This window comes from Protopterus annectens, chromosome 8.part0 (assembly GCF_019279795.1).
Source record: "Protopterus annectens isolate FY-2018-M chromosome 8.part0, PAN1.0, whole genome shotgun sequence".
Lineage (NCBI taxonomy): Eukaryota > Metazoa > Chordata > Ceratodontiformes > Protopteridae > Protopterus > Protopterus annectens.
The window spans coordinates 621,341,137-621,363,365 of NC_056741.1; the positions used below are offsets into that span (position 1 = coordinate 621,341,137).

General features: G+C 35.3%; 1 protein-coding gene across 1 annotated transcript in view; it reads right to left on the bottom strand.

The window, feature by feature from the left end:
- LOC122808326 (plexin-B3-like) overlaps positions 1–22,229 on the bottom strand; it is a 2,760,797-nt gene that overhangs the window by 665,600 nt on the left and 2,072,968 nt on the right. The gene's annotated exons all lie outside the window — the stretch shown is intronic.

Consider the following 22,229-nt stretch of genomic DNA (forward strand, 5'->3'; position numbering starts at 1 on the left):
TGCATGTCCTGGAGATGCAGCTTTTATTAGACCTTATTTGAAAAATTTGAGAAGAACACAGTAGGTTGATATGTTGGTTGGCTGACTGATGATTCAGAAGCACCTTTAGGAAGGAAATACTGATTCCCAAGGATGTGTGTTGTCTTCCCAATGCTTTCTGACAGCATCACCCATTGTCATTCTCTCATGGCCTCTTGACACAAGCAATACGATTGGGTCACCCCACTTGATGATGCAACAAACCATCAACATGCTGTCTATCTTTACAGATATCGCATACAAGGGGAGAGAGTCTTGAAAAGCTTGCAATGCTAGGAAGACTGTTCTCATCTCCAAGATGTTGATGTGAATACTGGCACCTGTTAGAGACCATGTACCTTGGACAGCCTTTCCCAAGAAATGTACCCCCCCACCTCAAGTGAGAAGCACCCATGGTAACTGTGGCTCAGGGTGAAGGAAGAACAAAAGGAGTCCTTCAGACACAGAAGGAGACACTACCACCAAATCTTTGTTACTGACAGCTGAAAGGACATGGGATGTTGTCTGATACATCAGGGGCCTGCTAAGGTCCACTGTAGAATTCTCATGTGGTAGCTAGCCAGAGAAACTGTGTAATGACAACAGCCATGGAGCATAAAAGATGCAGAATAGGTTTGTATGGTGGCTTCTGACAAGATGGTACAGCAAAGGTTTGCCTCTGAAGACTTGAAATCCTGATCTGAGGAAGCTTTATCTGACATTTCATGTTTAGGAAATCCTGAATGAATTCTAAAGTCTGTACAGGCTGATTTTGGACTTAGTTATGTTCACTGTGATTCACAGATTCGATGGTGCAAAGAATCCCTATCCTGGACAAGTAGATCCTTGGATGAGGAAGTGATCAGCCAGTCATCCAAGTAAGCAAACATTCAGAAGCAGATGGGGGCTCCACAACAAAGGCTGGCTCAAGCCTTCTGGGAGCTGTCCCAATGGGACAAGATGAGAAGGCTCAGGAGCTGGGGGAAATCCTGTGAGGGAGGGATGTATCCAAAATTAGGAGGAAGTTTGGTTTCTAGTCTTGGAAAATACTCTCTTGAAAGCCAAGCCTAAAGCAGATCCAGGGAGCCTCTCAGTAGAAACCTAAGTCCCTAGTGGAGGCTCAACCCAAAAAAATATTCAGCTATGAAGCTGACGTCGCAGCAGAACTGTCCAACCCCGAAGATTTGAGTGGGGGGGGGGGGGTTTACAGATCCAAAAGCCTTGGTTCCAAACCAACATCCAGAGAGATGGTACTGACATCCCAGCTCTGAAATGCTTTTGGTTCTGAGAAGGTCAGAGTCAGCTGCATCAAAGAAACCATCAGAGTTGAAGTCAACTAAGTCTTTGGCTCCAAGGAAAATATACCCTAAAATGAACTCAGATCCAGCTGCTCAGATACCCATGACTAGATCAGAGGAGGAGTTATTTTGTAAGGGGTAGAAGCAAGTCCACTGGATTTGACCAAGGACAGAGCTAGGAGGGCCCTTGGCTGTATTTGGGCCCAAAGGGATTTTCTCATCCTGTTTAAGTCTGCTTCTGGCTGATGAAGGCCAGGTGTTCCACTGGAAGGATCTTTCTTGTAGGACAGAATATATCAACCTTTGTGAAATCAGCCCTGACAGAAAAACTCAGCTTGGGGAGAGTCAGAGTACCAGATCCAATCAGGATTTGTTCTGAGGGCAGAATCAGAGCTAAAGGCTTCATTACTTTAGGAGATGAAGACGAATGCTCAGGATATCTTTTCTTGGCCACAGACTTCTCCTTCTCTTTCTGTTTTTATTTATCTTTAGGCTTTCTGGGTCTGCCACAATCAACAGGTTTCTTAGCTTGCGGAGGAGAAACAAAAGACTCAGAGGAAATAGAATGGATGCTTTCCCTCACAGAAATTGAGTGAAGCCCCTTCAAAAATAATTACAGTACTCCACTATCTCCCTATGCCAAAAAGCTTACTAGATGCTGCACTGAGAATCCAAATGTGTAGCCCCTAGGCAATAGACACACTAAGTGAGCATCTGAGTTATGCAACTTGTGGCCACAGGCCATGCATGCACTTTTTGAAACTCAAGAGTCTTTCTGACATGACCAAGAAGAAACACCAAAAAATAAAGTAAAAATTTGGTCCTACAGAGTGAAGAAGATAAAAGAAGGTAACAGAGGACTAAGCTGAAAGGCATCACAGAGAGGAAAAAGGGAACCGAAAGAAGTGTCTTTTTTGAAGAGATTATGTGTGTGTGTGTGTGTAAGAAGGTGTGTATATATATATATATATATATATATATATATATATATATATATATATTGAGAGAGAGAGAGAACTTCACAAAGAACTCCTAAATCAGGAGAAAGAGGGCAGAGAACACATAAAATATACAAAAAAATTCTGATCTTTTACAAAAAAAAAACAAAAAAAAACGTAGGCACCAAAGACCACATTTAAAGCTTACAGCGGCAAACAAGATCCGAGGTAACCTCTCTTCACAGGTAAGAGAAGAAGCCTGTGCACCAGATCAAAAACTTGAAAATGTCTGTAGTTGGATCCGAGTTCCAACTGGTTGAAGAAAGGATGGAACAGACAATTAGATCGAGCAGATAAAGTGAGGTCATTTATATGAATTTGTATCACATGCACATGGTGCATCATCACACCACTGACAGACCTTTGGAGAGCATCCTCAAAAAGTGCTAAATTGTTTGAGTAGCATTACTTGTCCATATTCATTTCAACAAGTAGATTCTTCAAACTTACAGAAATGTTACAACTTAGCATTGCAGCCATAGATAAATATGAATTTCTATACATCTCCACCTATATCTCAAATATACTTTCTCACTTAACCCTTATACCGGTAAACTACAATGCTCTTGAAAAAGACTGCAACTCACAATGACTACTGCAGTTTCTAATCTACTTCCACTTCACTTGCACTAAATGACATTAACAAGAGTCTCTGTTTAAACAGCCAGAATGATACCGTTTGTTGTCTATGTTGATACTGATGTACAGGCTTGTCAACTCAATTCAGTTTATAAAGTAATTTCTCTCCTTTTTACTTAAACTAAATATCAACATATTGCTGGATTTCCAAGACAGCTGCACACTCAGTAACAGTTTCATTTCTCTCCTAGTGTGAAAACAGAAACTCAGAAAAGACAGCCAGTGAATGTGTCTTTTTTTAAACAGTTTTATTGGAATTATTACTGACAAACAATTATCTAGGAATTGTACAAATTTCAAAATGAGGAAAAGACTGTAAACAAAACAAACCTAACTAAACTATATACAGAGACATTTCACCAAATATACAATATAATAGTACATTAGTGTTGACATATATCATCTATTTATAGAATTATCAAACTATTTTTCTAAAAAATCATATATATTCCACAAATTATATATAGTAGTATCCCTAAAAGAGCTGGTCTTGAGAGTCAACTTTTTTAAATGACATACTTCAAGAAGTAGATTTTTAAATTCTTGAAATGAGGGTGAAGTATTGGATTTCCAATTCTTGTAATGGTTTTCCTGGCAACAGATAGTACAGAGCAAATCAATGGGTATTTAGTTTCCCTTATACAACCTGGAACTGGTGTATTGAGTAAACACGTGATTTAGAAAGTGAAAACTTATCAGTAAAAATTGCTTGTAAATAAATAGATATCTTCCCAGAATTTTTTTAAAAACTAGACAATCATAAAACATGCGAGACCAATCTGCATTCATTTTCTTATTACATCTCCAACAAATGTCTTCTTACTAATTTTACTTATATTATATGGTGTGAGAAATTATCTATATAGAAAGCTCCAAGTAAATAATCTCCATTTGAATGATGATGTAGTCACACTTGCTGACTGTAATATATTCAGCTTATCCTTATCAGTGGGGAGACTATTATTAATTAGGGAAAAATACTTCCAGTGGTTATCAGAATATACACCCAAATCAGACTTAAATGCCTTATAAATGTATGACAGTTTCTGTTTAACAGGGGACTTATGTTGTATTGATAACATCAGACAGTGTTGTAGTTTTGGTGTTGATTTTTTTTGTTAATGACAGAATCGATTTTAAGATGCATTTCTGGCTTCTTGTTAGTCCAAGCATGGAAATGTATCAAATTCATATTCATCCTTGAGTAAGTTAATGGAGTTCAGATTGTCATTATTTGATACCAGAATATTAAATGTTTTTGTTGAAATGAAGACATTTTTGCATAATCAGAAGAGAATATGACCCCTTGTGTGTAAGCAAAGGGAAAAAGAAGAAATAACCAATCTTTATATATGTTAAATTTAAATATATAATTTCTGAAAGATTTTAGGAGTAATATATAATTAGACTTGAAGTTATGAGAACAGTCAGTGAAGTAATCTTTCAGTCTCCATATAAAAGGATTATTTGCTAAATTTAATTTTTGAGAGTTGTTACTTTTTGTATCTTGAGTTAATGTTTCTAAACTCTTTTCAGTTTTACAGTACATTCAACATCTATAAGAAGGGAAATACTAATCATTGGTGAAACTGAATACATTTCCAAGTTTGGCATTGCTATGCCACCATTGTCCACATTATTCATATGACAGGGTAATGCAATTCTGGGCTTATTTGGAAACCATAAGAATTTTTGAATCACTGAATTGAATTTCTTGACTACTGAGTAAGGAGGAGGTATAGAAATTTACTGGATAATGTAAAGAATTTTAGGAAGTAGGATCATTGATATGATTGAAAGTCTTTCATCCATAGAGAAAGGAATTTTATTCAATTTTTAATAAGATTTTCTATAGAAATTAAGCTTTTGTTGTAATTTATTTGAATAATGTATTTAGACTCCCCATACTCTGGAATAGACTACCCATATATATCAAGCAGAGCGCCTCATTGGCCCTCTTCAAAAGGAGTCTTGATGACTGGATGGGCGATAGGAAATTCACACCAGGGATCATGTCAGTCGCCCTGCTAGACAGGGGCCTGGAGAAGTAAATATTGTGGGAAGAAATATCCAGGGAATTGTTATGGCTAGGCTTGCATAGGCCCTAGGGCCGATAGCCTAGTACCAACCTATGAACCTATATTGTTGTAATAACTATACCTAGGTAAAGTATTTGTTCAGATTCTGTTAAATATTTTTTATACTCATCATGAACGGTGAACTTTTTTAGACCAATTAAAAGGACGTGTTTTATTATTATTAAAAGTTAGACTTGAGTTTTTTTTTTTTTAAGTGCTCCACGTCTTTAAAGAATGCTTGAATAGATGTATTGTTCCACCAAGGGTAATAAGTATATCATCAGCAAACATTTGTATTTTTGAAGACTTATTAGAACTTAATTTAAAACCAATGTCTCTATCCCCTCTTATTAGGTTTGCTCAAGGTTCCATAATTAATTTGAACAATAGGAGATAAAGGGCATCCTTGTTTGATACCTTTAATTATTGGTAGATTTTGAGAAACACTCATACTGATTTTAATGTAAGCTTGACTGCCTTTATATAACAGAGTGATAAGATTTATAAAATTATTATAGAAATTTAATTCCCCCAGTAAAATGTATAGGTATTCCGAATGATTCAATCAAACACACAGTTTATATCTAAACTAACTGGAGTTACATTCCTATTTAAATTTTTGACAGAGTCAAAGTTATTGTTCTTTTTCTGTTGTCATATGAATTTCTATTTACTATAAAACCTGTTTGGTCTTCATCTACTAATTTTGATAGAAAATTTTAAGGCTATCTGCATAAATGGACAAACATTTTATAATCAGTATTTAATAGAGAGATAGATCTAGAAGATTTAGTGGGATCTTTAGTAGTTTTCAATATAGGAGAAATAACGATATATTTCCATGAAGGAGGGACTGTATTTTATCTTGAGCAATGTTAAAGACTTTATGAAGTAATTGTAGAGCATTATTAGGTAGGATTTTATACATTATACATTTCTGGTATAATGCCATCATTACCATGAGCTTTGTTTTGTTTTAGCTTGGTTATTTGGGCTCAAATGTCTTTGAAAAGATATAGGCTTGTCTTTAATTGTGGTTTGTTGTTCACATAATCTTTTTTAGTGTATTTATTAATAAAATATTTCCTCTTTAGAGTCAATTACCGTAGATGTTTGGTTAATATTAAAAACAATTCTCTAAATTCAATTAAGATATTTTCTAAATCAAAAACCATCTTTCTTTTTGGGGAATATGTTTCATTAATATGATTGAATTTGTTTAATCTTTTTGTTTTATAAGCTGGTATGTTTAAGGATCTGGAGTTAGAAGAAAAATTTTAAATTTGAAGTTTTCTAAGTTAATCATTTACAATTTAGTATCTCTAGGAATTTGTTATTCAATGAATTTATTTGTTTTCTTTTATCGGTTTTGTCTTCGTCTCCCACACAGTTAAGTTTCAAATTAAATAATTTATACTGTATATCTTGTAATTTTTTATCCCACAATTTCTTTTTTTTTTGTTATACCAATTAATGATTCTGCCATATAGATATGCTTTTAGGGCATCCCAAATATATATTTCAGAAGTATCATTTATATTATTAAGGTCTATAAAATTCTGAGTTTCTGAAGAGATTAAATCTTTAAAATCTTTCAATTTTATGTACGCAGGAATCCTCTTTATTTGAATATTAAAATTTGGGTTGACTAATAATTACAAAATTACAGAGTTATGGTCCGACAGAGGACATGAGATTGCTTTTGTGTTAATGAATCGATTAAGTTAGAGATTAATATTCTGTCGATTCTTGAATATGTACTGTGTCTATGGGAGTATAAGGTGAAAAACAGAGTTTGGATCCACAAAGTTATTAATGTCTTTCAATAAGTATGTTTCTATAAAATCTTTTAATAGTTTAGCTGATGCAGATAATCTTCTTCTACTATTGGTGTTAGAGTCTATTATCCAAGATGCAGTTAAAGTCTCCTGCTAATATATTTCCTTTAGAGAATTGTACAATATGGTCTAGGTGTTGTTTTACTGTATTAATTCCAATTCCTGGAATCCAATATATATTGACAAGAGTATAAACTTTGCTATTTAATTCTATAGTAGCTGAACAAAACATCCCCTTATCTTTATATACATCCATTATCTTAGGAAGGGGTATTGTATTCTTTCACAAAATGGCTACTTCTCTTTTCTTTTGAGTATGTTCCGAGCTTACTAAAATCTTATATGATTTAGAATCAAGTTTGGATATATCTTCCGATAATAAGTTTCCTGTAGAAATATTAATTGGGACTTATGTAATTTAAGATATTTGACTAGACTTTCCCTCTTGCGTGGATTATTTAAACCATTAATATTAATTGAGATACCATTTAATGAAGTCATTTAAAATCATGTTCGTGTGACAGAAATATGTTGACCCATGAAATATTTCACTACAGGACTAAAGGGAATACTATTTGTTAATTTACACCAAAAGTGAAGTAATATTAATAATAGCAAACTTAGGATTCCTATTTCCCATTTCATAAAAGATAGCGAATGTCTGAAAAAATAATAAATTATCATAAACACGTGTCATTATATTCATCCAAAACCTATCTGGAGTTTAAAACTCCTAATTTGAGTGACATCCATCACTCAAGTTGACCTTCACTCTAATAGCAACATCCAATCAACATATGCCTATGTAATAACCTTAGGTGAAAGTATACGGCTTCTAATTGTAACCTTATTAACTACATTATAATTGAATCACAATAAAAATTACATTTTTAGAACTGCTATGACATGTCTAGAGTTAAAATAAGAGAAAGGAACAAGAACACAACCTACATCAGGCTCAAAATGCATCATAAACTACAAGTGGATAAGATACTACCTGTTAATAAATAAAATTTATAATAAAACAACAATAAACATTGTTTAAGTATATAGCTGTCTGTAGGATTTTTCCTTAATATTGTCAACTGCAAATATTGTTTCTTTGTCTATAAGCATAGCTAATATATGCCATGTATTACCTTGCATTCTTTTGTGAATGTAAAATACACAATTTTCATTTAATCTGAACTAAATGTATGAAATCAAATAATATTTTTCTTGTAGCAATATATCATAAAGGAATCAGAAGCACTACATTGTTGTGCATCTTATGCTATGATGATGACAATCAAGGTTCTTATTATCAAGTAATTCTAACCTAATATCTGTGGAGAAAAGGTACACTTCATTGGCATCATCTGCAGAGAGATCGTATAATTCTGTGCCACTGATGTAAGATCTGCTGCAATTCAATAACCATTCATACTACATCACTACATATTCTCCATTTAACAATTAGCATTGAATCCAAGTGAAGAACATTTACTTCAGTGCACGTGTGTGTGTATATGTACGCACGCACACATACATACACACACACACACACACACACACACACATATATATATATATATATATATATATATATATACACACACACACACACACACACACATATATATATATATATATATATATATATATATATATATATATATATATATATATAGGTCTACTTCAAAACATCTAAAACCAATAACATCGAGACCAGAACACTTAAAACCCAAAACCCATAACATCGAAAATGTGCATCAGAACATCAAACATTACAAATCACATATAACACCAAACTACCAAACACACTTTTTACTACGTTTCTTCAAGGATGCAAGCCCCCCTGCACCCCCTATGTGGGGGACTTTGCCAACCACACCGCCCCTGTAATTTAAATATACCAACTCCGAGATCGGACTACAGTGGGAAAAAGTTAATTTCCTAACCCCCCACTGTATCATGATCGCCATAAAGAATGTACACAATGTCTAGATCACTTACCTGTATGACCTAAAAAACACATACAGAACGGCAAAATAATTATATAAGGAGTATTAATTCCTACACTACATAAATAACTATAGAAATGAAAACTACAACTTCTCACAGTGATACCACAAGATTAACAGATTAAACTATAACATTTGTGCAAATACTTCCATGCAAAATTCCTAAACCTTGAAATTCAATGTTATGGATTTTAGATGTTCTGGTCTCGATGTTATGGGTTTTAGAAGGGGGCCTATATATATATATATATATATATATATATATATATATATATATACACACACACACACACACACACACACGCATATATACTCCCCCCTTTCTCCTCTTCTTCCTCTCTTTCATCCATTTTTGGATTTTTTTAAATATAGTCTACAGTTCTTCTCTACACAGCACAGGAAATGTGCCACTTTAAATATAAATTCCAGTGCCCGAGGTATCTATCATGCAAAAACATCAGCTTCCAAAGCTTATGTATCCCATTCAGATTTAGTACACTATTGCAGTCTACTCAGTGTGCTTATGTTGGCCTCCTTTGGCCTGGGAGTAACATGGGAATGTTCCATTCATAGTGTTGAGGAATACTATGATGACCGCATGCTTGTACAGTAGCCTAAAGTTAAAAAAAAAATCCTGTTCTACATGGCGCATTAAACAAACTCTTGCTCCCAGAATATGTGACTTAAATGCAGTATTTCAGTTAAACCAGGTTCTACCATGTTATATAAACTTCCTGGTATCAGAGATTCAAGAGCAACAACGGTAATTGCAGATTGGTTCTTCACACAGGAATACAAGCCTTTGCATTGGGTAACTGCATTTGCCCATTTCCTCAATAATTATTCCACAAGCAATGTACTTTTAGTGAGAAACAAAACTAGTATATAAATATATAAGATACAACTATATAAGCTGCCGAACCCTTTTTCTTACTAAAAATTATAAATAAATATCACGGAAGTATTAAGTTAACACTTTTACATGTCTTACTTTTAGGGATAAAAGGAAAAAACTTGCATCGTCTTCTCAGATGCGTTTGAACGCTCCATTTGAGACGCTGAAAATCAGACGAGTTCAAAGGTTAGATTGACTTGGGTGCATTCACGATGATTCAGTATGGCTTTCCAGCTCACCAGCAGCACCAAAAAGCATAGTGTCGCGCCTGATAAAGAAACAAAATCATCTAACGTTCCAGTGAAAAACTGAGTGAAATCTGGTGCTTAGTTGCAAAGTATGTTCTTAAGGCACAAATTAAACTGGATGTGGGATGCAAAAGGAAAATCTAGCAAACAGAAACATAAGAAAGACAAGGCTCCGCTATACCACCACCTTGTGAACAACTCAACAACCGGTCGCATAGTGAGCCAATCAAAATACAAAGCCAAACGCTAGACAGGATATGAGCGCGATCACCAAGCCAGCACAAAATAATGCAGTCACTACTCAATTACAATACAGAAAACTTCTGAAAAATGCAGAATTCACATTGTGTCTCCTGTCTATCTTTTACTATACTCCTTCCAATACATAAGATGCAACCATATTTACAACCACTCTGGGTCTTTCGGTCAAATGCTATTCTTTTAAACAGATTAATACTATATCAAAACACAAAATAACCAGCTACCAACTATTACTATCAACTTCATCACACAATCATACTATCTCAGCCAAATACTTCCCACTAGTATCTACAACTAAATACTATGTTAAGCTAAGAAATGATCACAGTCTGTTATAAACAAAACAACAAGACACAAATCATATATTCTCAAGTATGATAAGCAAAAATTTAAACCAAGCCAAAAATAGTTCTTTTAACTTTAAGAATCAAAAATAAACTATATCAATTCCAGAAACATGATATATATATATATATATATATATATATATATATAAATATAGCAACAAACAATTACATTAAAAAAAATCACCTGCTGTTCTCAACCAGAGGAGAAGTTGAGGGTAGCAATTAATAAAAGAGATGAATGATTTTATCTGGGAGAACAAGTGGGATAAGTTCAGCCTTACAAAAGAATGAGGTGGTTTGGGATTACCTCATTTGAAGGGGGTACTTCAGAACTACACAGTTAAAAGTTTCTACACATATCACAAGTGGAAAGCTATAATTCAAAATGGAAAGGGACGATGATAAAACAGGGGGAAAGTTCATGAAATAAGGAGAGACTGGGTTTTTGAATGTATATCTTTAAGAGAATAACAATAACCATACAGAATATTATATTATATTCATAAATTAGCAGAAAGGAGATTCTGCAGATAGGGATGGTTGCAATTAGGGGTAATGAGAATAAGCAAGTGGGGGCTGATATTTACTGAAGAAAACTGGCAGAGAAATCATGGTATTGGGAACAAATTATTACAGAAGGAAAGGTTGTTGAATGAGAAGAGGCCAATAATTCATTTGGACTGCAGTTCTTCAGACTGCCTTCCCTATCAAGGATAGGTATCACAGTATAGGCATAAAGAAATAGGGTGATCCTAAACGAAAGACCAGCACTGGTACAGTTTTTAGTAGAATCTAGAACAAACTGCTGTTACAAATAAAAGGGATGATTAATAAGGCATATAAAATATTGCATGAGAGCTACAGGAATCAGAGGAGCCATGTATAAATCTATGACTGCCTATGTCATAAGTGAGAATTTAAAAAAGACGCTGCTTTAAAAATCATTTATCGTCGGTTTAGACTGTGATATCCATTTTGTAGTAATTGCTTTTTTTGCAGTCAATAGCATTAAACTCAGCAAGGTCTTGCTATGTCTAAGAAATTTAGACCTTACATCTCCACTGAAAGGAATAATTTCCTTAGTTACAATCATTTGTTCCCCTAATACTCGTGACAGAAGTACTCTATAGGGATTTTTTTGCATCTGCTAACTTGTTACATTCCCAAAAAACATGTACCCAATTACCCTTCTCCCTCTCTATTCTCCATCACTTCTGGTGATTGCTATCTACCCCAGGAAATTTTTCTGAAGTATCTTTGGGGTATAAAACACCTGTGCAAATACTTCCATGCAAAATTCCTAAACCTTCTGGAATTTGTTGTATACCTGGGAGCCATATAGATGTCATCCCACTATCTCTGCCTTTCCAGTCACTCATCCCAATTTTTTCTAACCTCTTGTGATAGAATCGTACACCTATCAAGCAATGATTTATATGGCATACTACTACTTTTTTTAAATCTTCTGTTCTAGATTCAATTAAAATTCTACCGTAGGTGGTCTTTCATGTAGCATACCCCATTATTTTGTTTTCCTATACTCTGTTATCCATTCCTAGTATGGAAAGCAGTCTCTAATGTGCAAACCAGACTTCTACTTGTCATTCCACTCTATTACCCATTCACTCCATAGTTAATTGCTCACATTATCTTAAGTCCTTCATAATTTTCTCAAATAAATTCATATCATCTATTGCCTATTTTCTATACCTGTACTTGCAGTCATCCCTATTGGTAAAATCTCTTTCCTTTCCCATGCTGTATTAGTTCTTACGATACTTTCTGCTACTTTATAAACCTATTATTATGCGTGGTTGCTGTTATTCTCCTTTAGGGGTCTGCATCCAAAAACCTACACTCTCCTTATTTCTTGAACTCCCCACCCTCCATTTCTTATCATGCATTCCATTTTGATTTGTAACCTTTTGCTTGTGTTTATATAATGTGTATGTAATATATACATTATACACACACTGGACACTGCTTAATTATTCCTTCACATCAGGTAATCCTTTATTTTCTTGTTCTATTAGAAGAAGCAACTAATCCAACTTAAGTCTTGCCTTTTTCTCCTACCAAAAATTCATTCAACTCTATTATAATCCACAACATCTCCACTGGTTGATAAAAATAGGTCTAACCTGTATTGGAAACTTAACCGACTAGAAACAGTTTCAGTGCTTTTATTTTGCTTTTGCTATCCATAAACAAGGGCTTCCAGCTTCTGAAGATTTGTATTGTCTTTTTAGTCTCTTCTCATATCCTTAACTGCCATAACTGAATCACTTTTAATCCATACACCTCAATACTTCATCTTATGTCCTCATAAATATAGTATTTATTAAGCAGTTCACATGTGGGTACACAATTTACCCATATAGCCTTTGCTTTTTCACTTTATATACTGAAAAGACTTTAAACTGTCAAAAATATTCCACAGCACTGATTTAACAATAACTAATAAAGCTAACTTTTCTTGATTACTATACCAGTTATATATCTGAATTTGTACCTTATTTCCTTTACCAGTGGCTGCAAATATAAAGAAAATTAAGAGAACACCATTGCTTGGTTCCTCTGTTAAACATATATCTTGCCAAAGAGGAATCTCCCCACCTTAATTCTGACCCATCATATATTCTTCAAATTAACCATATTATTCTATCAGGGAACGCAAATACTACCATTGCTCTACTTAAAATCATAACTGACTCTATTGAATGCGTACACTAGTTAACAGAATGGCAAACACTTTATAATCACGGTTTAAAATTTAAATTGGTCTATATGAAGCTGGGTCTGAAGGTCTTTAATCCATTCCAGTAATACATTCACCTGAGATTTCTTCAAATGATACTGGTATTGCCCTTCCATGTGAAACAGTTAAATAAAACCTTCCAGATCTTTATCACATTCTCCCCTCCTGACTTCAAATCTCCCAAGAAATACCATCTGTTCATGTAGAACTCTGGTTATGTTTCTTGTTATACGTTGACTAAGTTTAGCAGCAACCCTTTTTTACTTTCTGCTCCTGAAGTTGTTGTGCTCTGTAGATATTAAAAAAAATCCTTAACCTTTACAAACTCATTATCCAAATACTCAAGTATTTTTCCTTTGGCACTTGCCCCTCTTCTTGTTCTGTGCGATTGCCATTATTATGCAATACTTTAACATTTGGCACCTCCACTAAAACCTTCAATTACTTTTTCCTGTGTTTCTCACTTATTTCTTAACATAATTCAGAACTCTTTTTGTCTGTACCTGCAAAGCCGTTGACAGTCCATACATATTCTACATGAAATTTCTTTTGAATATTTAGTTCCAACTTGCAATTTCCATGCACACATTACCTGATCTGATGTTTTACAAGGTAATCTATGCAGTTTCGCATTCTCATCCTTGCTTGAACCCATGTCACACTGTCAGGATTTTTGCTTCAAAAAAACAAGAAACAAAAGGCATTTTAAACCCCCAACCCCCTTCAATTTATAGCAAACATGCAAACTATATACATTTTCCGAAAAGGAAGTTACCCCTCTGTATAACGGCTGCCCAAAATAGACAGCTAGACCTACAGGCCTATTCTAAACACACTCAAAGTGCAGGCTAGTGCCTGGGCTTCCTCCTTGCACAGGTAATATCTGTCCTTGGCCTGTTCTCTAGTTCTGTACCTAGAGTAAAAAGCAGCTTGCACGCTGATTCTAGCCTCAAGAAAAAGTGCATTAGCTACCCTTAAATGAATAAGCTAAATTGTGAAATGTTATATTTACCAAGGCCACCATGAATGGAACCACCTGCAAAGACATTTACTTCTCTCAGTGCATAACTTTACTGAACTGCTTTGACTGTTTACCTTTAAATACTAATGATATTGCTTATACAAATGCCTCAGAGTACATTCTTCATTTATTTTCTGATTAACTGCCTACTAGTGTTGACTCCAAGTACTCAACTTCTGCCTCTTGTTGATAGAAAAAGAGCAACTAATAGCTTTACTTATGCAAGGGAGAACTATTTTTAAAAAGATTACAAATTTTTATGTTTCTATTTCTATCTTATTTTCATTAAAAACAATCCCTTACCTGCAGCATAAATAACAGTATTATATACTTCCACTTGTATAACACAAGAGAAATAATTGCATTTTATTACATATGTAATGGACTCAGCATATTTTTACTTTTTCACCAGCAGTTGAAGATCACATTATATTGCTTCCATCCAGCTTTTACCTTGTTGCAGTATAAACCCCAGATGCATACATTATTAATAGGCTAAAGACCTGACAGGCCTTTCCAAGCCTAGCCAAGTTTTCTTGAATGAATAACGAAATCCTTTATCCAAAATGGGCATTAAGGCCCAGGCATTTATAAGCTACCACTGCCCATAAGGGACATGGCTGCCAGGCCTAGTATAAATCTCCTACTCCCCCATCCACTTGTCTAGGTTGTGCTTAAACTGGGTAATAGACACACTCAGCTTCACATGGATGGGAAGCCTGTTTCATAGCAGGGGCAGTCTCTCTGACACATATCCGTCTCTCCAGCATGTTCTGTTTAAGTCAGACACAAAATTCAGGTCACAAGAACTTGTACTTCTGATGCTCTTTGACTTACAAATACGTAAGGAGATTCATAAAAGTGGGGTTTGCAGACGCCTTGTAAGCTAGGCATAGATCACTTCTCATCAATCTATAGGATACTGAGTAGAGGGAAAGGGCTTTAAGGCACTCTGCAAAAGGCAGGCATGTTGCACTTTGCATTCTTTTTGTAAGGAACCTTTTGAGGTTGCTCTAGCTGCTGTATATGCCTGGTCAAGTACATACCAAAGACAGAACTGTACTCTATGACTGGTCCAATAAGGGCGGAGTACAGTGAGATAATGTCTTCTTTATGTGCCATGCCCTTACTTATAAGTTGTGCAAGATAAAAGGATTTCATCACCACTGTGGCTATGTGATGGTCAAAGGTAAGTGCGTACCCAGATCTTTGACCACCGGGTTAACTCTTAGGGATGTATTAACATGGTAATTAGCCAGGATGGTTGACTTCCCAAAGGATACAATTATGTATTTCTTAGCATTGAATTTAAGACCATGGCTTTGGCAACATTTGTTAGTCAGAGCTAGACCTCTTGAAGAATGCTAGTGTCTGCAGTGAAGTCGATGAAATTCCCCCAGCTTGCAATCATCTGCAACCTTAAGTGAGCCATAAACCTTCACCATTAGCTTCCATTTTAGAGAAGTGGATGCCAAAAAGGAGTGAGTCCACTACCAAGCCTGGGAGACTCCACTAGTGACTGGCCTCTTGGTGGAGATGTCTTCACCTATTTTGACTTCCTGGGTCCTATCCGTAAGCCAGTTGGCTAACTAGTGGGTGATAAAAAGGGTTTATACCTAACTTAGTGAGCTTGTCTATAATGCCCGAGTTGGGTACATCAAAAGCCTTGGACAGGTCAAGGCAAGCTGAGTGCACAGTCTTACCTTCATCCAGTGCTTTGGTAACTCTCTCAAAAAGACTACCAGATTTAATAGGCATGACCTTCCTTTAACAAAGCTGAACTTGTGATGGGTCCATCATTTGCAGATTACCTATATCCTAATTTATCATACACATGATGATTCTTTCCATGGCCTTACATATGAGGCTGGTAAGACTTATGGGCCTGTCATTGCCTGGATAAGTGGTTGGGCCTCCTTTGTGCAGGGGAACGAATGTAGCCATCTTCCATTCCTTGGGCTCAAAACCTGATAGAAGGCTCCAGTAAAAAAGCGACTCGGGACACAGAGTTCAAGTTTCATGTTATTTATTAAACATCCCTGGATGCTATCAGGGCCCATCAATGCAGTCTTTTTTGGCCTTGGAAAGTGCATTGAGAACCTGTTCCCTAGTAATGGTTGGGGGGATTGCACTGAGGTATTTCCTTTGGGGTATCAGGGGTAGTGGGGGGGGGGGATTTGAGCTGAACCTGTCAGCCAAACGGTTGGCAATGGCCTCCAGTCCAGTGTGAGTGATGCCATTTACAATAAGTTCTGTGCATTGCTGTATATTTCCTCAGAGGTTACAGACAACTTGTGGTTGTCCTTTGACTGAGAAGATATTTGTTCTTCAAATTTAGCCTCTGAAGTATTAATTAACCCTCTCAGCTGCCTGTTTAGATTAGTCAGGGGCATTTCAGCTTGTATGGCTTTGTTCCTCCTACTCTCAAGACTTTTTTTATTTTGTTGTACAACCGATTGATACTGTTATTCCACTAGGGTGGTTTGTCTTTTCAGTTTGTCTTTTTTTTTTTTTTGTAAACAAGAACTATCTTTATTAAATTACCACTTATGACATAGGCAATCAAACATTTATATACATGAAAAACCAAATTGACAATCCCAGCAGTAAGCATTTTACATCACAAACCATGTTGACATAATCGTAGTTGTAAACATTATACACCACTTATAATCTGCCGAATCATTGTCAGTCAAACATTACATAGCTCAAAAGGAAGAAAACTCAGTGTCAGAATAAACACCAGAAACTGGTGGTAACTCAAAACTACAGCAAGCACTGTAAGTCGTCCAGAGAACACCCAGAAGCTTTAAAAGTGGAAACACACTTTTACTCCAACACAGTTTAATGCATGAACTGACTTGCTGCTTTTTTGCACCTATATACAAGGACTATCAGATAACAGACTACAAAAACACACAATTCTTTAAATACACTTTGCAATAAATTACCACTATTGTCAATCCTCATTTAAAGAAACAGTTTTGAACAAATATGTCATGAACCAGAAAAATCGTCATAATTAAAATGTTAACCTAATATGTGATACATTTTATTGAATAAATAGATACAACTATAAACATAAAAAAAAAACTTTCTTCTATTGTTACTATAAAACGATGCTGCTAAAAACATACACATTAAAATCATAACTATTAATACAGTAGAACATAACATAAATATCCCAACCTAGAGTCCTTTGGTGAAACAGCATTCAACTGAAAAAAAAGAGAACTGCAACAATGATACAAGTATTGACTACTTAAAGTAGCACCACTATATAATAACCTCAAAAAACATCAATTAAACATTACATAGCTCATGCTCATTCCATCATTGTACGCATTGTTCCCAGAATTCACATTTTTTCCAATGTAATTTTCTCCTACTTTTCTTTAAAGATCCAAATTACAGTGGTTTTCTCTCTTACTATATTCACTACTTCTAGTACATTTGGTTTAGACTTTGATTGCCATTTTCTAGAAATTGCTTTTTGGCAGCCACCATAATTAGACTCCGCAAGGTTCTACTATGTCTAGGCAATTCCAATTCTGTATCAAGAGCTTAGAAAAATAATTTCCCTAGTTACAATAATTTGCCCACCCAGGATCTCTGACAGAGTAGTCTTCAGGGAATCATTAAAGTCTGCCAACTCATTACACCTCCAGAAAATATGTTCCGAATTACCTCTTTCTTCCCCGTCGCCAAGCCAACAGTTGCTGTCTACCTGAGGAAAAATTCTCTGGAGTCTACTAGGGACATAAAAAAATATCTATGTAAACATTTCCAAGCAAAAATCCTAAATCATCTAGATTCTGTTGCATATTTGGGAGACATACATATACCACCCCCCATTGTTTCTTTCTGAATTGGTTATCCAATTCCTCTTCCCAATACTTTCTAACCTCCTTTGATTGATTCTTATAGTTATAATGCAATATTTTATATGCTCTAATTATTCCTTTTTTAATGGCAGCTTCTGTTCAAGATTCCACTAAAAACTCTACAAGTGCTGGTCTTTTGTTTAGGACCCCCCCCCGAACTTCTTTCTCTTTGCCTAAAGTCTGATATGAATCCTTGAAAAGGAATACAATGTCTAACCTGCAGTTCAAGTAAATTCTTGGAGTCTCCCATTCTATTACCTTTCCCACTCTAGTTATTTGCTCTCAATACCTTGCCTCCTTTGCCAATTTTCTTCAATAAAATCTAGCCCCCTCTTGCCTATTATCTGTATCCCTAATTGCAGTCATCCCTACTGGCAGAATCTCCCTCCTCCAATCCCATGTTGGCTTAGTTCTTAGAATACTTTCTGCTATTTTATGAACATAATATTCTTTATCATTATGGTTATTCTCCTTAAGGATCTGCAGCCGAAATTCCAGTCTCTCCTTGTTTCTTGAGCTTCACCCTATTTCATCATTATCCTTTTCCACTTTGAGTTATAGGTTTCTGCTTGTGCTATGTATAGAGCCTTAACTGTGTAGCTCTGAAATACCCCTTCAAATAGAGTAATCCCAGTCAGTCTTGTTCTACTGGAAGAAAGAATGATCGTAAACCACTTGACTCTTGTAGTCTTCCCCTCTTGGATAAAATCCTTCAGCATTTTATTAATTGCTATGAACAACTTCTCTGGCTGAAAAAAATATGCCTGATCTGCGTATAAGACTAAAGGGACAAACATTTTAACTGTTTGCGTTTTATTACTCCTATAACAGAGCTTACAATTTTTCTCAGTTTTTGTATTAACTTTTTAGTCTCTTCACACACATCCGTAGCTGCCACATCCAAATCATTTTTAATCCATACTCTTAAATATTTTATCATGTCCTCATAAATATGGATATTGCTGAACCAATTTGTGTGTAGGTACACAATTCACTGGTACTACCTTTTTTTAAGCTTCATTAATTTTGTATCCTGAAAAGATTTGAAACTGTCTCAAAATGTTCTTCAACACTGTAATGCCATTTTCCTCATGTTATCATGTATAATATCATGTGCAACTACAGCCAGCTTTTCTTTACTACCATACCAATTATATCCTTGAACTTCTAAGTCCCATACTTTCTTTGCCAATGGTTCTAAATATAATGCAGATAAAGGGGAAAGAAGGCACCCTTGCCTGGTTCCTCTGCTCAAGCAGAAATCTTCAGAGAGGACCCCACCCACCTTAATTTTCACCTCCAATCCCTTATATATCCTCCTAATCAACCTTATAATTTTATCATGGAATGTAAATGTTTCCATTGTCCTGCTCATGAAGTCCCAGCTTACTCTGTCAAATGCTCTCTCTGCTTCAAGACCCAACAACAGTGGAATTTTTATACACTATGCTTCCCTCTGGATCATCAATGTTCTGTTAATGTTGCCAAATGTTTGCCTCTCCTTCACAAAATCACACTGATTCATATCTATCAATTTTGGCATCAATGTTGCCATTATTTTAGCCATTTTAGGCAAACACTTTGCAATCATGGTTTATTATTGAAATGGGCCTGTATGAAGCTAGATCTGATGGATCTTTACATTCTTTAGGAATTGCAGCTACCACTGCTTTCCTCCAAGATGCTGGTACTTTTTCCCCTCTAAAAATACTGTTAAAACATTCCAGAGCTTTATCATTTTTTTTTCCCTCCAAGCTTCCAAACTTCCACAGAAATGCCATCTATTCCTGTGGACTTTCCTGCAGATTGGTTAACATCATTTTTGTCTACTCTCCACCTACCCTGTTAGTAATTGAGCATCATCTACCTCTAACCTTGGCATATTTCATTTTTCCATAAACAATTCCATGTGTAAAGTTTCTTGATTTCCATACTTCTCTGCTTAATAGACTTTCATAGAATTTCCAAAATATTTCTAATACCTCTACTGGATCTCTTGTTAACTTCCTTGTTATAGGCTCCCTAAGCCTGGTGACAACCCTTTCTGCTTTCCGTTGCCTAAGTTGTGCTAAAAGTTTTTGTGCTCTGCAGTTATTATCAAAAAGCAGTTGCTTAACAACAATCTTTCTAAACTCATGCATATTTTTGAGGTATTCTGTCTGGCATACTGCAGTTGCTCCTACTCTTTGTCCTGTGAGATTCCCCTATTCTGCAATAATTTAACATTTGTCAGTCCCTCTAAATAATTCATGTTGCTTCTTACCCATATCTCCCTTTCATTTCAACCCTATTTTTAAACTTTACTTTAATTTTATCCCATTCCCTAGCTGTATCTTCACAATACATTTCTATCTTCACTAATTGCTCCAGAATAATTTCCACTACCCATTCCTTAAATTCTTCTATTTTCAACAGATAGCTGGGAAACTACCAGTGTCTCATTTTTATTTTGTTGCCCTGTGTTTTCATTTTAGTTATTACTGATGCATGATCTGTTAATGGGTGCATATCAAGACCTTCAATTAGAAGTGTTCCCATGAAATGTAAATTCTGCCTAGACTAGCCCAGTTTTTGTATCCTGGTGAATAACATGTAAATTCACTCTGAACTCCTAGTACTGAATTCACATCTTCCATGCCAAATATTTTCATAAATTTCTTCAAATGTCTACCCTCCTTTGTTATACTTTCCATTCTGAGCCCCCAGGCACATCTTCACTGCTGTAAATCAAATTCCAGTCCCTACCTACAAGTAATATTCCTAGCTGCAAGCGGATTTCTCCCAGAGTTTTCTTAAATTCTATTACAGTAGTTTTAGATGGAATATAAACACATACCAATGTAATCCTCCTCCCTTGCCAATAGCCACTTAGTATTACAACTCTACCATCATCTTCTTTTTAATCCTCTTCTATCACTATTGGAGCTCTTCTTGCAATACATATAAGTACAACTCTTTTCCTTTGTCCCAGGTATTCCACAGAACAGCCATCCTGAAAACCTTTATCAAATTCACATGTTCAGTTTTTTCCAAGTGTGTCTTCTGTAGTTTAGCTTTTGGCACTCTATATTTTTAATATAGCTCCCTACTCTTCCTTTTCTGCATTTATCTGTGAGACCACTGACATTTAAAGACATTACAGAAAGCATCATTGTATTAAAATGTTCTTATCCCACCATTTATGTATAAAAGCCTTTGTGTTAAATGTCTAGTTGCAGCTTTTGTGTTACATACATGTACTGATTGGCAGGTTGAACTTTTTATACAGTTGTTTTTTGTCATATCCATTTGAGTCTATGTCATCTTACAAAACATTTTGTTTTATTAAAAGCCCTCAAATAAAAAAAACACCCCCAATACCCTTAAAACCTATTTACTTAACACTAACACACAAAACTATGCACATCTTCAAATATTGAATTTTATCCTCCTAATAGGAACAAATGTCCCACACGGACAGCCACACAGATGGTGCAGCCTGTGCTTCTAAGTGCCATCTGGTTTTGTCTTACCTTTATAGCCTCTCAGCTGCGAAAATACTGAATGCTTTCAGAGAACATTCTCTCTTAGCCAATTTCTCTTTATCAGATTATCTCCATGAAGACATGAGGACCAGAAATAGAATTCCTACTAAGCATACATTTTTTTGCTAGAAAAAAGCATTATAATATTCAACATTCATTTTCACTAATTTGCTTTCTCTAAAAACATTACCAGATCAAGCTAATACCCAGTCATTCCCCCATGCAAGAATGATAAATAGCACATGAAGTTTTATTTTGTCATGCTCTTTTAACTAGACTTTTATTTCTTTTTCACTGCAGTGCCTACATTTCTTAAAATTGAAAAAGGATAAAGATAGAGGGGAGAAAGAAAAAACACAAACAAAACTGTTTATAACAGTATCCCCATTGCACTTAAAAACAACTGAGAAAACTTTACT